The 17562-nt window shown below is 39.5% G+C and overlaps 1 protein-coding gene across 3 annotated transcripts in view; it reads left to right on the forward strand.

Annotated features, from left to right (window-relative positions):
- TLN2 (talin 2) overlaps positions 1–17562 on the forward strand; it is a 206143-nt gene that overhangs the window by 12014 nt on the left and 176567 nt on the right. The window lies entirely within an intron of this gene.

The following is a 17562-nucleotide window of genomic DNA, read 5'->3' on the forward strand; positions in this document are numbered from 1 at the left end:
CAGAAATCCTGACTAATAGTTCACTAGAGAGTGGGTTTAGAGCAGACTTTGAAGACTGAAAATGTGCGTTTCCAGGATCACTTTGTTTCCATTGAAGGCTTGTTTGTTTATTCAAGAAGGAAAGTAGGGATCAAAGACACCATCAACAAGCACTGACCTCAGAGTTATGTCTGGTGTCAGGGGACATGGGTCGCTCTGGATTGCAGTTTATGTCTAGATGCATAGAGGTTATGGTGCTCATTGCTACATATTTGCATTACCGGTTTTGAAAAACTTTTTTGGCTCACAAAAGGGAACAGCTTCCAAACTTTCGGTGGAATACACAAATCGGTATAGTGCTCTAAAGTTACCTATCAAGATCCTTTGTGTAAAGAGGATGCCCTTAGGATGGTTTTGATAATAATAGCTGTTTGTCAAAGAAGACTTCTCTATTATGTGAAGTTTTAAATTATCTGTCCAATACACAGTGGACAGTGGCTGCTATCTCCACTTAAGGGAGATAAAGACTGAGTGTGCTTAAGGTTCTCTAACCGAGATGTTATACTGCAAATTAATGATACAGTGCTATGTCTTCCTAGTGGAATGAATAAACAACTAAAACTCTTGAAACAAGTATTTGCTTTAAAAGAGTCTGATTTTTGAACTGGAAGAAATAAGCTAATGTGCTAAACTGTTCTGATATTCTCTAGAAGAGTCTGCAAGATGCTGCAGCTTCTGAATATAATAAACCTTGATTTCAGTTTGTTTATACTGCTAGCCAGTTGTTTCTAAATGCATGTTCTTGGCTTGTTTGGGGGCAAGTCTTGCAATAGTTGTCTCTTGCAGCTGGACAAAGAAGCACTGTTTCTTGATTATTTGAGAGAATATAATATATAGACAAAAGGCAGTGCTTACCAGGTAGTGGAGAAAAGGAGCTTCTCAGTAACTCAGCTTCGAAATCCTTGAATTGGAAGAAATCTTATTTTCCTACATGTACTTTCCTTTTCCCATGCACACTCTGTTCTGCTTTAGTGTCTGCTGTTTAATGTTTCAGATACATAGAAACTTATGTTTAGTCCTACATAAAACAAAGTGTAGACAGGAGGTTTGCAGACTTCTAGATCTATATGAAGTGTGTGTTAATGTTGATACCTTCTCACATTGAACCAGCTGGTTGCATCTTCTGAGCTGCTGTTTAAAGTTCTTGTCCCACTGAGAAACTATGCAACTGCTTTGACTGCACTAGGTGTTAAGGTGTTGTTAACAATCACATAAGCTGGAAATGCAAAATAGAGATAGTTATTGTTTTGGTCTCTGTGGTGACCATGGGATCCTGAGAATTAAAGACAATATATTTGACTTCCTGGGGCCCTAGGTTATATCTAGGCACAGTGGGTTTAGGCTTACAGCTTAGTAAAGTGCTTCTTCGGGAAATTTAGAGAACTATCCATACAAAACTCTATTTTATGTTTTATATTGTAATTGTAAGAGAGAGGGACTGTGGTAGCATTCAAGTAAAAAATGGTTTTCTGTTGTGTTTTTTGAGGAGGCCTATAGAGATGAATTACACTTTATAAGTTATTTCAAAAACATTTTATAAATAATAATTTGGGCTGCCTCCATAAAGTGTCAAAAAAATAACCTTGCTGTATGACCGTTACTACACCTGAAGACATTATAAGATATTAATGAGATGGTGAAGTTATGCTTTCTGTTGCATATACTTGTATCTTCTAATCTACTGAACACAAGTTTTCAATTATACTGAGAGGCATGAGTCAAACTTTTGAAGCAATATGAAAATCTGTGTACATGAGAGTAATGGCTCTGAGGGAATTTATGTGTAAAATTAGCATGTGTATAATGTATTGAATCTGTCTAAATGGGTACCAATACAGCCTGTGGCCTTACCAGCTGACTACTTAGGATATTTCAACCCACATATCAAAATAAATCCACCTAATTAGTGTTGATGATCAGAAAGAACTAATCTAAGTTTAAGATGACTTGTTTGACTTCTTAAGGATAAGTAGAAAGACTCAAGAGTATGTGATATTGATTTTGAATGCTTTAACGTGATTATTTTAAGTCAGACACAAGGACCAGCCTTTGTACTTAAGCTGCCAAAGTGTCTAGATGTGAATTCAAATCTGGAACTGTTTTCGCAGCATTCTCTTATATAGAATGATGATGTATCTCTATCAATGAATTACAGGCATCCCTTTTAGGTTTTTGCATTCTCTCCTAGAGAAAAGTGGGTTTGATAGTTTAAGGCCAAGTTTTACTGTCATCTGATACTTCATTCTCTTCACACAGCATGTAGCCAGTCTGTGGACTCTGGCACTTCTGGAGATCAGAGCTGGGTAGCCATATGGGCAGGATTGATGTGGTTATGCATGCTACAATAGAAGTCCTCAACTTCAGCTACAAACAGCACAATTTGAGAGCCTAGTGGGAACAATTTTTTCCTTGTGTTGTATGTATAGGGTTGGCTGCATGGTTAGGGTTTTACCCTTCTCAAAAGCATTACAGGCTTGTAATTGTTCTGTCAAAGGTGAAGGCAGAGACCTTGATGGACAAGGGGGAAGTTACTATGTGTGTTGTAGCAAATTGAGTTCCTGAGCCCAAATGTCAGCTTTGGATTTGAAAATTTAATTTGAAATACTGATTTTGCAGTCATTTGACCTACAGCTTGAGTTTGAAGCTTTATTAAACTTACATCCCTCTATCCCATCTTTCACATCCCATTCTCCAGTGATCTTTCAAATACTCACTGAGCATGATGGAAGTAAGTCTGAATTTCTGTATTCTGGTGATACTTGAGAAACTGTGAGAGAAGATTTTGCACATCAGTGTTAATACTATTAAAAGTATTTTCTTCATTTGCAGAAGTATGCACTTTTTCAGGAAACCTAATATATTCGCATTATTGCATTATTGAGGAAAAACAAAACAAAACAGAACAACAACAAAAAAATTGCAGCTTCCAGAGGTGGCCCATTGGAGGCCTGGTTGGCTGATAGATGCTACCTTAAATGCAGTCAACAAATGACATGCCTAACCTACTTCTGGTAGGCCTTTTGTTTGCTGTACAGCTGATACTCAGAATCCCATGGTAGTGATTATAGTATTACTGAACAGGAATTACCCCAAATTATGATTAAAATGTAGCAACGTTTTTTTTCTAAAATCACTAATTAGCAGGATAAAAATAAGCAAACAGTGTAGGTGAACAAAGCTATTGTATTTAACACTGTATGGTTTAGGATAAGAACACGAGAAGTACCTCCTTCTATTATTGGCTTGGATATCCGCAGTACTGGCCTAATAGTCTGAAAACCACTTTTGAAAACAATTGTTTCGGTATTTTTTGACAGTGCTGTACAGTGACAAACTCGGTTATTTTTGATAAAGAAAGTGCACCTTTCATCCTTGATGAGTGAATTGTCATCTCTTATAGTGAATATTAAAAACCAAACCTAAAGTTTTTGAGCTAGGTTACATACCTAATGGTATTTTGTCTTGAGATAGTCAGCAGTTCAGGAAAGATTAAAAGTGATCCATTTTGCCTGGGGATCTATTTCTCTTTCTCTATTCAGAATGATGTAACTGACCCCATCTGGCAGAGACATGTAATTTGTAGTTTATGCCAGCTTCCTGAGCATTAATGCTACTTTGGCTGAAGAACTTGTAAGGAGGTTTTTGGCTTCTGGCTTGCTCTCTACTTGGCCTTGTTTAGGATTTTACATGTTGCAAATTTGGTTAAAATCAAAATTAAGATGAACTGTTAAGTTTGTGGTTTTAAGCTTCTTGCTTGTTTTAAACAGCAAAATAGAGGAAATGTTAAGATCTTGCAAACCTTGACTTGCACCTGGAATGTGAGCAGCCCATTTTTGGTGTGCTGTAAATACTATGTTTACTTAAGGTAAAAGTAGATCCATTCTCAGTTACCCTCTGTTACTATTTATCCTAAAATTGAAAAAAAGCTTCTTGACTTTTTGTTGTTAGATTTTGGTTCTTAAATTTGTGCTTCCCCCCAGGTTTTGGGGCATTTTCTCCCCCCAAACTGCTGCTGTGGTAAGCACTACTGACGTACTTAGTAGCTGCATATTGAGTGCAGCCTGTGACAATAAAAGGGTCATTCCTTTGAAGCTGAATGTCTAGCTGCTTAACAAGCTCTTGTTGTTCTATATGTTGCTAGAATCAGTACCCTGTGTTTCTGTTTTGGAAAGAGTTAATCCTATTGGAAAAAATGTCTCTCTCTAATTAGATGTGGGTGTCTACTTCAGATGAATGCCATAAAAATAACTTCCTATGTCCAGTTACTGAGGACAGACCACTTGGCCTCTGTAAGAAGTTGTTTGTTCTTTGAAGGGTTGACAGATCGCAGGACAGATGCTTGTCCTTACCTGGTTCTTCCTCAGCCACTTTTAATAGGGAACATCTATTCCAGTTGCCTGGTGCTAACACTAAAGACAATCCTTGTTTGGGACGTGTTTGGCAACAAAGATCTCATTCCAAATCTTTGTAAGAAATACTTGTTACCAAGTTGTTCCAGCATCACAGAGGTGCACCATCCATGCTGAACAATTGTCATTAATACCATTTTCTTCTCAGTTTGCTATACTCTGTGTAAAGACAGGGATATCCTATTCATGGATTGATGTGTACTGAATCTTGCAGAAATGCTGTTGTCAAATGATAGCATTAAGGGGGATTTAGGTATGCGGTAGTTGTTTGTGAACTGGTGAGGAATCTAACTTGGCTGTGGAGGTATCATGCTGTGTGTGGTAGTGCACACACGAGGTACAGTGAAGCTGGAGATGCTTATGTTACATGAATGGTTGTGACTTGCTATCTTTTTCTTAAATACAGTTTTTGAAAGACTTTGAGGGTGTTAAATCCACACAAGAGGATGTTGATTCAACCAGTATAAATCTTCACGGTCCTTTAATCTGGATTCTACTTAGAGCTGTGCTTTAAAGCAAATCTCATCAACACTTCATGAGATGAACAGATTTCATGCATATTTTTCTCTGGAAGCCCTAATAATTAATTTCAAGCAAAGTTATATTGGTTTGCTGTTGGTACCAGTTTGTGATAGTTGCTTATCAGAACGCATTAAACTTTTCGTGCCAACTTAGAAGAACAGAATTCTGATCAGTGCTCTATATTAAGCACTCTGGTAAACATGCTTCCAAAGCCTATTTCCTCCTTCACTGCCGGTTACTGTGGTTGTGAAGAATTCGTGACCCTTTCAACAGTGCAACAAACTGATTTAGCCTCTTGTGTGCACAAACCAGCTTCCTGATGTGATTAGCTACACTGCTAACCTCATTCAGTTTTTTCAGAAACTAGTAGCATAAATGGATTTGTAGTATAATACCTAGTGTCTTGATGTAGGTGGCACAGAAAAATATTTGGATAGTGTATTGACAGAAGACTTAGTTGACTTCCAGTGTGCCTGACAAATTGATTCCTCTCAGCCTTCAAAATTAAAACCATTCTTATGTTCATAATTTTAAATTTAGTGTGACAGCGTTAGGACAGATTCTGCCTGACAAAAGTCTTGATCAGTTGTGTGCTATGATATTTTTGTTGTGGGGAAACAAATAAACATGTATTTCATCTTACACACTGTTTCTGGGTTGAGCTAGAAGCTGGACATACCCTTTGAAAGAAGTTGTTTCCAAAGATCGAAATCTGCTTTACAAAGCAGACTTGCAGCCAAACCAAATTTTCAAGTGAGCCCAACCAGTGCAAAATCTATTATTTGCTACAGCTGAAATGCTGTAGGAAAGCTAGTATTAGTTTTTCTTATTTACTCCTCACTCCAATGCCAGATAATTACAAGTTCACTGCATTTGGCATTAAAATAGAAGTTATACACAGAACACTAGATCTTGATTTTGACTCGTTCATGTTGTAGAAATGGTCAAAGTATGTCTTGCTGGATTATGAAGCTTTTCAATCTCTTCCTTAGGATGTTGTGCTTGAAATACTTGTACCTTTTCATTTCTTTTTCCCTCCCCTGCAGAAGTTGCTTTGAGAACTATGTGTTAAATTGGCGATGACCTTACTTGCCTTCAGTTATAAATAGCAGCAAGGGGTTTCCCCTGCTGCCAACTCCCATTCATGGCTTTCTATTTCTGTTCAAACCATGTCTTACAGTTCACTTTGACTTCCAGCCCTGAACATGCTGCAGTGAATTTGGTTGTATTCCAAAAACTATGTGCTTGAGGTCAAGAGCAGGTAAAGTTGCTGTGATACAAGTGCTTTCATTATTTTTGTGTGTGTGTCTAGGAGTTAGTAGAATTAGACTTGCCACAACATTTATTGAAACAGTGCCCTTTTGGTATTCACTGCCACGTGCTATTTTGTACGCTTCATGCATTTATCTGGGCCGTGTTGAATCATGAGTTAAGAAGCTGTTAATGGTGAAACACTACTGTGCCTGAAATGTAAAGAAAATAAATGTTGTGTATATGGTAGCTTGAAAGGACAATACGTTTTCTTTGTTCGTATGGCTTTCTTATATGGGACTGTTTTACTGTAGCTGTTATGGAAGCTAAGCACTTGAAATAAATGGTAAAATAATTTAGTAATGTTTTGGTGTGTGTTGTTTCTTTAAGACAACATATTTAAACCTCTTTTTAAAAAATCTGTTGTATAAAGCATTAGTAAAAATATTCCCTTATTTAATAAGGTAATTAAATGTTAATCGTGCTAACTGCTCTCAACCATTTAATGACATATATCACATGGCTGACTAGCTGATCAATTGTCTTACTAAAATACATCTTCGGCCAAATGTATGTTGGTACTGGCATTCAGTTTACACCTCACCTTTAAGTCATACTGTTTATATCTCAAACTTTGCAAAGCAGTAAACACTGGTGTGGTGGGAGGGAGCAGTTGATTACTTAAAATGAGATACTTGATCTTGAAAGTAATGCCACTGAGACAGTGTGATTCCTAATTCAATGATTTCTAGTGGGTTGAATGAAAAGCACCTGATTCCTGCAACACAGCATCAAGTTCTCTGTATCTGTTAGGTGCATGATAGAGCAGAATTAGTGGTATGCCATTATTCTGTACATCACTGATTTAGTTTTAAAGGGAAAATGAAGTTAAGCTTGTCTTTTGGCTTAATTGAAGGGCTAGTTAATTTGATTTGACATTAGTATTAGTTTTATGTCATTTCCCAAATGAGGACAGCAAAACTGTGGGAGAAAGTAGAATTAGTATCAAAAATGTGAGCTGCAGATATGCTCATGTCAGTCCTCTTCTATCTTTTTGCTTGTCAGACAAACTAAAACCAGATTTGTCTGGTTCAGCTTCTCCATGATTGACACAAGTAGGTTATGAGTGGTGATTGTTTCTTTATAGCATGTCTCTCACTTGTGTTCCCCCCCCGCCCTTTTGTTCACTGTATTGTAATTCTGTTGTAGAGATTGGGCATTTTATATTTTAACAGCTTTGAATTTTAGTGATGCTTGTCATTTAATTCAAAACACTGGAGCTAAGGCTGCTGTAACTGTTAATGACGGAACAGTTTTTCAGATGTGTTCCTTGTTTCAGGTCTTCTTTTCCACTGTCTTCAGTACTCATTCAAGAACAGCCACTCCTCTCTCAATTTATTCATTTGCCCAGCAAGTATAACAAATGTTGCCAGGCACAAGTATAAATTGGGAGAGGAGTGGCTGGAGAACACCCTGCAGAAAAGGGGCTGGGGGGTGGTGGTTGACAGCAGGTTCAGTGAGTCAGTGGTGTGCCCTGGCATTCATGAGGGCAAACTGAACCCTGGGGTACATCACACACAGTATAACCAGCTGGTCAAAAGGGGTGACTATCCCTCTGTATTCAGCACTGGTGCAGCCTCACTTGGAGTACTGTGTGCAGTTCTGGGCCCCACAATTTAAGAAGGATGTGAAGGTTCTTGAATGCATCCAAAGGAGAGCAACAAAGCTGATGAAAAGTGCTGGAAGGAATGTCCTGTGAGTGGGGACTGAGGAATTTGGGCTTGTCTAGTTTGGAGAAAAGGAGGCTGAGGGGTGACCTCACTGTTCCCTACAGCTTCCTGAGGAAGGGAAGGGGAGAGGGAGGCGATGAGCTCTTCTCCCTGGGATCGTGTGGTTGGATGTGTGGAAATGGTTCCGAGCTGTGCCAGGGGAGGTTTAGACTAGATCTTAGGAAGCATTTCTTTAGCGAGAGGGTGATCAACCACTGGAACAGTCTTCCTAGAGAGGTGGTCAGTGCCTCAGGCCTGTCAGTGTTTAAGGCGTTTGGACAAGGCCCTTAATCACATGCTTGAACCTTTGGTTAGCCCTGAATTGGTCAGGCAGTTGGACTTAGATGATCACTGTAGGTCCTTTCCAACTGAAACACTGTATTCTCTCATTCATTGACTCTGCCCGCAAAATAGTTTCTAGGTTTTCATGCTGTCAGTGATAACTAGCAAGAATAATTTTTCCCCAAAAGTATGCTGGCAGTAATTTCTGATGGTTCTTCTGCATGTAGAAGACAACCCTTGCTGAAAATTAATGACCTTTTTATTTCTGTTTCAGGTGACAAAACTGCCTCCTAGTAGTGAGATGACTCAATCTGTTTATTAGTCTTAAAACTTGCCTCTTTTCATCTGTTCTTGTTCTGTTCATTAGTCTAACTCATTATTTTGTATTTTGAGATTAACACCGAGGGAGTGCCGTTTTTCAGTAAAGACCTAAACTGGTGCAGTCAGCTTCAAAAGAACTTCAGCATGTAAAAAGGCGTTAGCGTGGCAAGAGCTAGAATTTTAATTTTTCAGGCCTTGCTAATGAGCATATCCTCAGTTTTGAGCAGATAAGTTCTCATTAAGTCTTTTTTTTGGCATCAGTTCAGTTTGAGTGGGAAAAACTGGGGGTATGTACTGGAAGTGCCTATCTAGCATAATGTATGATGTCCTGATGACTTTGTTAAGCAGTTATTTTTAGGGTGGTGAGGCAGGCAGTATCTCTACAGGTTTTACTGTACATGTATGGTTTGTGAAACATAATTTGTAATAATAGGGTTCTCAGTGAGGAAACTACATTGAGCAAGAGCCCTAAATCTTTCATGTCACTGTTTATTGGATTTTACTCCAACGATATGTAGTCTTCATGAATTACTAATACCTCGTGCAGGAGACTGCTTGACCACTATCACTCATTTGAAAACTGAAAAAAATAGAAGAGTTGATGATTACTTGATTTTTAAGGAATACATCTTTAAATGCATCCTGGAGAATTTGTGCTCCTTAATTAAAAAGCTCCCAAACACTTGCTGAGCATTAAACTAAGACAAATTTTAGAGTCTTTTTGGTTAGGACCTGCCCAAAAACCATACATGGCTTAATAGCTTTAGCTTTGAATATTTATGTGGGTGTTATTTTGTAACTTGATAGCTATCATGCTGTTAAAATCCTACTAATGCTTTAGTTAACTTGATATCAGCTCAATTTCAAGTGACTGAAACCCAAAAGAGTGTGTTTGTTGTTGGTCATTTTCTTCCAGAATAATTTGTGCCAGTTTGGGTGCCTGTGTCCATGGTCATGTGTGATGCATCCGCAATATGGTCATTGCAGTTTGAAGAACGTAAGCTTCTTTGTGCATCAGCCATTGGTTTGAAGACTGAATAATTTTCCCTGGATGGGAAACCCTTGCTGCATAATTGAAAGTACAATGATAAAATCTGAAGTAGTTCAAGTGGCTTGAAAAGTCCATGTCCCTGTTTTCCTGATCCTTAAGGTCAGAGGAGGAATGTTTACAATTTTCCCTTACACAAATACGTGTGCACATACAACTGGTTTCTAATAACCAATTGCTGGATCCTCTGACGGCTGTTATACTGAAGTTGAAGGCTGTAATTGTAGAAATCACTTCAAAAGAGCTAGGTTAGTTTGACAAACTGGATCTACTTGCTCCTTCTGTTTCTTCTCTGGGCATTACCAGGCTCCCTGGATGATGTCAGGATGGTCAGTGTAATACTCTAAATCGAGTTTGGCTCTTATTTGGTAGCTGTGGAATCATCTTTGTTCACAGAAGTCTTTCTCAAGTGTGTACATGAAGGCAGAAACAATGTATATTTCAGAGCTATACAACAGGAGAGGTTTGTGTTTGGGTTTTTTTTGTGTCCTAAAGACAGAAATGTAAGGAATCAAAAGTCAGTGGTGGTGTGTAATGAGAATGAAGAAGCTGTTCTTGACAAACATTACCTCAAAAGTGGAGATGTACATTTTCTTCCTTGCATGCACTTGGATTCCTACCTACCATGGGTGAGATATGAACCACAGTGGGGAGGGCATCTGTGGTAGGAGTGCGGGGAGAAAAGAGGTTGCTCAGACTTCCCTCTCTGAGAGAGGAGAGGGGAACGATGTGAGAAAGTGACCTGCAGTGTGAGGTGAATGGGGCTGTTCCATGAAAAGTCTAAAGCACCGACAAGGAAGTGACTTCTGGTGGGAGATGATGTTCTCTAGCTAATGAGCAGGGATTATGGTGGCAGATGTCCGACCAACTTTTATACCCACTGATAAAGCTACAGAATCAGCAGTGTGATCTCTTTGGAAATATTTGATGTTTTTGGTCAGAGCTATTGATGGGCCAGGACCCAGTATCAAGCAGTGCTAGATACAAGTCTTAGTAATTAGTCCAGGGTTTTGATGCACAGGTCGGTGGTGGAAGATGATGTTCAGTGGCTGTTTCGACTGAGTTGTCACCTCAAACTCAAGATCTTGGAATGTGGACAAAATGCAGACAAATGGGATGACTTTGATAGAAATTTGTCTTGTGGTTATTAACTTTTGTTGGTTTTCAAAGGTGGCTTTTGGACTTAGATGCCTGAAATATTAAACATGTTGGGTTGGTTTTTTTTTTTGTCACATAGAAGTCTTTGTTTTCAAAAAGTATTACAGATATTTAAATTGCCTACATAGCCCTCAACAGAAAGATTGTCAGACACTCAAAATTCTCTTTCAAGGTCAAATTCTTCTTGCTTTTTTCTGTTACTGTGTGCAGCCCATGTTTATATAGATGTTTCCCATTAAGCCAGGACTGTTATTTTAACTTGTCACTTCCCAACTCTGTTACTTGTGGAATGAAACTAATCTGTTGTCTTTTCACCCTTCTCCTAAGCCAATTCTTTGCTCTTCCCTATGAGATCTTAGCTCTTCATCTTTCTAAGAAAGAGTTATGGATTTTAAAGGTATTATGTAGATGAAGAGGAGAGTGTTTAACCCTGTGGTGGCTATTCACAAGAATCCAGGTGTGTTTCTTGGTTGAAGAACAAGTATCTTAAAGGTAAAAGATAGTAAGTGGGGAGCGTGGGGAATTTATAACTGTCTATGTTTTAAGCCATAAAATTACAGCATAGGTTATCCTCTGCAAGTTGGACAGCGGAGCAGCTGTTCCTGCTTCATGCAGCTAGAATTCCGTTGGCTACATTTTCCTGCCTGGTAAGTGGTTTTTGAAATCATAGAGCCAAGCTTAAGGTAAATTGTAATTCTAAACAGCTGAATTGGAGAAGTGGTGGTGCTGCAGATGGTATTAACTCAGCACGATGGGGTAGCTTTTTGCAGTGCTGAGTGCAAATATTAATTAAGTAAATGAGCTGTGGTGTTGGTCACCTTGTTTCTCTTCTATCTCTGTTGGTGATCTCTGCCCTACTTTCAGCTTGTTGCTACTGTCATTTTCCTTTAAAGAAAGGCGAATAACAAATGTGTGTGTAAAATGGCTTGATAAAGAAATCCTGAAACCATATATCTTGTGTGAGAAAAATAAGGAAAGGTCAAAAGTCATTATCTCCTGTTCACTGAAATATGTTCAAATGTGACACTTCTGTAAAAATTGAGGCTGTTGGTTCTCCAGACTGTGTATTTAGGAACTTCACTTGCAACTGTCTAGTACGTAGAGCTGGCGTTAATGGAACAGATCACTTACTGTCACTTGGAGCACTGCAGTGAGATGCCTTTCATACTTCAGGAAAATATGCTCGATGCAAATTTGAAGTATAATCTTTTTCAATTATACTTTTTGCAGAACAATAAATCCCTTAAGGAAGTATCAGTGTGAATTTTGAAATGGTCAGTGGAAACAAGATGAAAATCTTTAAATCTTACTGGGTAGTCAGATTAACATGAAAAAAAGAATAGGAGATAATGCAACCTTTTAGGTATTCATGCTTTTCTGATTATTTGCAGGGCAGCGGAAGTTGCTGGTCTCAACATGCTTATTAATAACAGTTAAAGAATCCTAGAATGGTTTGGGTTGGAAGGGAGCTTTAAGATCATCTTGTGCAATGTCCCTGCCATGGGCATGGACATATTTCACTACAACATGTTGCTCAAAGCCCCATCTAGCTTTCAAAGATGGGACATCCACAGCTTCTCTGGGCAAGCTGTCCCAATGTCTCACTACTCTAACCTAAGAAAAAAATGTGTTCCTTGTGTGCAATCTAAACTTACCCTCTTTTAGTTTAAAATGGTTGCCCCTTGTCCTATCACTACAGGCCTTGGTAAAAATGCTCTCTCCGTTTTTCCTGTAATCCCCCTTTAAGTATTGAAAGGCCACATTAACATCTCCCCAGAGCCTTCTCCAGGCTGAACAGCCCTCTCTGCCTTTCTTCATAGTAGAGCTGTTCCAGCCCTCTTCCCATTTTTGTGGGCCTCCTTTGGATCTGCTCTAACAGGTCTATGTCTGTCTTGTAATGGGGACCCCAGAGGTGAACTCGGTACTCCAGGTGGAGTCTCATAAGTGCAGAGTAGATGGTGAGAATCACCTCCCTCAACCTGCTGGCCATGCTGCTTTTTATGCTGCCCAGGACACGATTGGCTTTCTGGGCTGCAAGACAGTCTGATCTGACAGTCAAGTAAACTAAAAGTATATGTTCTGTGCTGCTAGTACATACATCTGTGGTATATCCAGTACTTTTTTTAAGGTGGAGAACTGCTAATGTATTAACTCTTCAGCTTTGACGGCTCCTTGACAAACTCGTATCTTGTAAATGTGAAGTCACTAATAGTTGAAGACCTTTATGCTGTTGCATTCCAGATTTCTTACTTGTCAAGTGTGTGGGGTGGGCCTTCTTTCTGTATTTCAAACTTGTAAACAAAGCCTCTATTTATTCCAAATGACTGGCAGCTAAATAAAGTTGGCTGCAATATCTATGGCCTTTATTAAGAGTAAAAGCTTAAATGAGAATTGGGAGGAGGACAAAGCCAGCTATCATTCCAGAGCAGTATAGCTTGCAAAAGTTACTGGTTTCATTGTAAGCCAGGCTGTTTGTTTCCTTGTTTTTGTGAAGTCCTGTGCTGTTTAACTGTACCATGCACTACAAACTTATGTTCACAAGGAACTTTGACATCTATAACATCTGTGAAACTGAAAGATATGTTCATATGTTTGCAGGGAACTTGCATATTCAAAGCTTCTTCAGTTGCGAGAAAATATCTTGATAAGACAGGATAAATCCAATTTTTAGTGCAACTTGAGCTTTTTGGGAAATTTGAGTTAACTGCTGGGAACATAATCCATATTAAATATTTTAAGGACAAGATGTAGAAACTTTTGCTACCCTACATTTTAGATAGCTGCTTTAGCTACTAAGATACAAGGATCATCTCTTCCCAGGTTGCAGCCTGCAGCTGAGAAATAAAATGCAGTCTCCCTAGCTCTGGAATATTATTCTTGGATACAAATGTAGAAAGTAGACGTGACTGTCGTATCCAACTTCATGGTAATAAAACACTCCATTCCTTGCATCTTGTAGTCTCCTACAAGCATTGCAATTAAGTATCTGAAATCTTTATATAAATTAATTATTAAATGTTATCCCTCTAATCCCACTAGCTATGTAGTATAAATGGTTTGTTCTGAAATAGGTGAAATGAATGAATTTGGGGAGTAAATAAGCATGATAATTCTTTTAAAAAAGGTGATAACCTTGTGCCATCTGTCTGTGACAGAAGTTGCCATAAATGCTGTTCTTAACGTAGAATACAAACTGAACACTGATTGTGGTGGTATAGAAGTTGTGATAATGAAACCTGTTTATTAGGCAGATTTGCATAAATCTTTGTTTGAAAAAGCCCATTTTTCTGCAAAATTACACGCATGTGTGAATTTGCCTTTTTCAGTACAGTGAAAACAGCAAAAGAGATAGCCTGACTTTGAATTTATTCATTGTTAGTACACTGTAACAGTAACTGAATCTGATGGAGAACCTCTTTGAGCTATTTCTTGCTACTTCTGGAGCATCTGTGCTCCAGAAATCAGAGGATTAAGAAGGCTGGATCAGCAATGCGGGCCTTCCTGGTACCTTTACCCTTTAGATTACAAAATCTATTCTGGTATGCACTTCCTCCCTTATCTAGAGCAAGAGAAGTTTGGCTTTTCTGTTGATATCCTGTGTCTAGTCCATGTTGTCCTGGTGTCAGAACAGGTACTGTGACTTCTGTGAAGAGAAGACCTTTACCTTTCCTGTTACCATGAGTCCCTCGCGTCCAACTTGTATCCTGATAAGCATTGTGTGTGGAAGGAGTCCTGTAGTGTGTATAATAAATGTTTACTGATGTAGAAACACTTCTCTAAGGGTACAATTCAAAGATGAGTTGGTTTAGATTGAACCAAGCGCTGACTTCTCTTCCCTTGTGTTAACCTTAGCACTGGCCTGACTGTGCAGAGAGCTAGACTGGAAATGTCAGCCTAGCTGAGAATTAATATTGTGGAGAAGCAAGGGGGGAGACAAAGCTGGATAGTTTAGCTCTGTGTACATGCTTGTGATGGGCAGGGCTGAAGTCAAGTGGGAATGGGAAAAAGTGGATCGTGGGGTAAAGGGAAGGGTGGGATTGGCAATGCTGAGACAGGGGACTGCACCCCCCACGAATCTAGTTCTCTTGGTAGAAGTGGTCTGCTTGCTAGGGATTAGATTATTTATGACCCCCAGCATTATGAGCTTCTAGTTTGGGTTGGCTTAAAAGGTTTCTTCTGGAGTACAATTACAGATGCTGTTTGCTTTAACGGCTTCAAGTGAGCTCAGGTTATGCAGCATTGCTTGACTACAGCTGGCATCATTCATCACTTGTTTTCCATGTGGATTATTAGTCTGGTGGTCTTATTGCAGTGGACCTCTGGGAAAGAAATAGCTATTTGAGTAGATGTCAGTTTGCATGGTTTGGTTTCTTGTGCAATTGTTTTTAAACTAAGTTGTGGTATGCAATTAAACACTGTAATGGGCAATATCCTTTTAATGTGTTTCCTCATATTCACTTGTATTTCTCCTAAAACTTGAGCAAGTAAGAGTTGAAGGAAAGAGTGGACACATTTAAAGAGGGGAAAAAAAACTAATGTAGGAGGAAATTTGTTGAGGGGGGAGTTATTTATTTCTTAGCCATCCTTGTATAAATTTGTGGGCTTTTATAAATAAGAACTTGACTTTCTGAATCAATGTTCTTTCACTTGATTTCTTTAGTATTTTTTTTTTTTTCCCCCTGGCTCTTTCCAAAAAAACTATCTCTTTCAAACGTTTGAAGGTTGGATCATATCTGTTCTGTTATTTTGGCAATTTTTAATAAGAGAATTAGAAACAACTCAAAAATGTCATATTTTATCATGAGTAAGCTTTCTTTCACTAGCTTGCTGACCTGTGCTGAGTTGTATGGACATTGTAACAGTGATGAATGTTCTTGTCACAAGGTACTAAACACATATTGTCTGAGAAGTAAACAAAATTATTTTTCTGTAACCCTACATAAAACTATCCAGATGGCAGACTGCTGTTGCTCTGAGTGCAGCTCTGAGAATCTCTGTGCTTTTCAATCTCTGTGCTTTTCACTTTCACATTTAGAGATAGAGGCAGCAGATGGGAGAAGGTGGGAAGAGCAGACTTTAGGCACCTGTTTTGAGTGCTAATGCAAATTGAAAGGACTCAGCAGTCATTGTTACACCACAGTTTTCACATTAATGATTTTGGTGGAAGTAATTTTTAAATACCATTGGGTGACTTACTAATTGATGCATTGACTGAGCTGTTCTCTTGGCCGAGTTCACTTGATGCATGTAGGGAAAATGGATATGAAGCAAGCAAACAACTCTGTTTTAAGGGCTTTCTTCAAGTCATAGCCAAATCAATGTGAAAAGAGTAATGCCATTTTGGAAAAGTTGTATTATTATGTGCTGTAGGGAGAAATTATCTGTTGAGAGAAATGAGCAGGATAATGCCAGTTGAATGTCCAAAATTGCAGGAGGGTGTGAAGTGAAGCTGCAAGAACTGCGTTAGAACTGCAGGCGTGTGTATTTGAAACCTACTGATCTTTAGTGTTGATAGAACACATAGAAGCAATAGTAAGTCTTGCGTTTTATTCTTCAGACTTTGCCCATGGGAGTATAAAGGATTTGAGTTTGAGTGACAGTAACAGTAGCTTTATTGCTAAGTAAGTTTGGAGTTTCTGGGTCCTCAGAGTTATGCTGTACAGGAAGATTGCTATTAAAGTATATGCCTTGGGGCACTCAGTATTTGAAGAGTTTTTTCTCTGAACCTTCTTGTAAGGTTGTACTGGATTTGCATGGAAAGGTTTTGGTAACTAGGGGGCTACAAGGGTGGCTTCTGTGAGAAACTGCCAGAAGTTTCCCCCACGTCTGAAAGAGCCAATGCCAGCCAGCTCCAAGTCAGACCCACCGCTGGCCAAGGTGGAGCTTATCAGTGACTGTTGTAGTGCCTCTGGGATAACATATTTAAGAGGGGAAACCCCCCCACCCCCCCCAAAAAGAAACAAAACAAAAAAGCAAACAAATTGTGCAATTGCAGCTGGAGAGAGGAGTGACAATATGCAAGTGAAACAACCTTGCAGGCCCCAAGGTCAGTGAAGAAGGAGGTGAAGGAGGTGCTCCAGGCACAAGAGCAGAGATTCCTTTGCAGCTAGTGGTGAAGTCCATGGTGAGGCAGGCTGTCCCCCTGCAGCCCATGGCAGTTATTTACCTGCAACCTATGGGGGACCCCACGCCAGAGCAGGTGGATGTGCCTGAAGGAGGCTGTGACGCCGTGGGAAGCCCACCCTGGCGCAGGCTCCTGTCAGGACCTGTGGGCCTCTGGAGAGAGGAGCCCACGCCGGAGCAAGTTTGCTGGCAGGACTTGTGACCCTGTGGGGGGACCCACGCTGGAGCAGTTTGTGAAGAACTGCAGCCCGTGAGAAGGACCCACATTGGAGAAGTTCATGGAGGACTGCCATGGGAGGGTTCCCACACTGGAGGCAGGGAAGGGTATGAGGAGTCCTCCCCCTAGGAGGAAGGAGCAGCAGAAACAATGAGTGATGAACTGACCACAACTCCCATTGCCCATCCCCCTGTGCTGCTGACAGGGAGGAGGTAGAGAAAATCAGGACTGAAGCTGAGCCCAGGAAGAAGGAGCAATTGGGGGGGAAGGTGTTTTTAAGATTTTATTTTATTTCTCATTATCCTATTCTGATTTGATTGGTAATAAATTAATTTCCCCAAGTTGAGTCTGTTTTGCCTGTGACAGTAATTGATGAGTGATCTCTCCCTGTCCTTACCTTCACCTATGAGCTTTTGTTATATT

This window comes from Tyto alba, unplaced genomic scaffold (genome assembly GCF_018691265.1).
Source record: "Tyto alba isolate M040663 unplaced genomic scaffold, T.alba_DEE_v4.0 Super-Scaffold_41, whole genome shotgun sequence".
Lineage (NCBI taxonomy): Eukaryota > Metazoa > Chordata > Aves > Strigiformes > Tytonidae > Tyto > Tyto alba.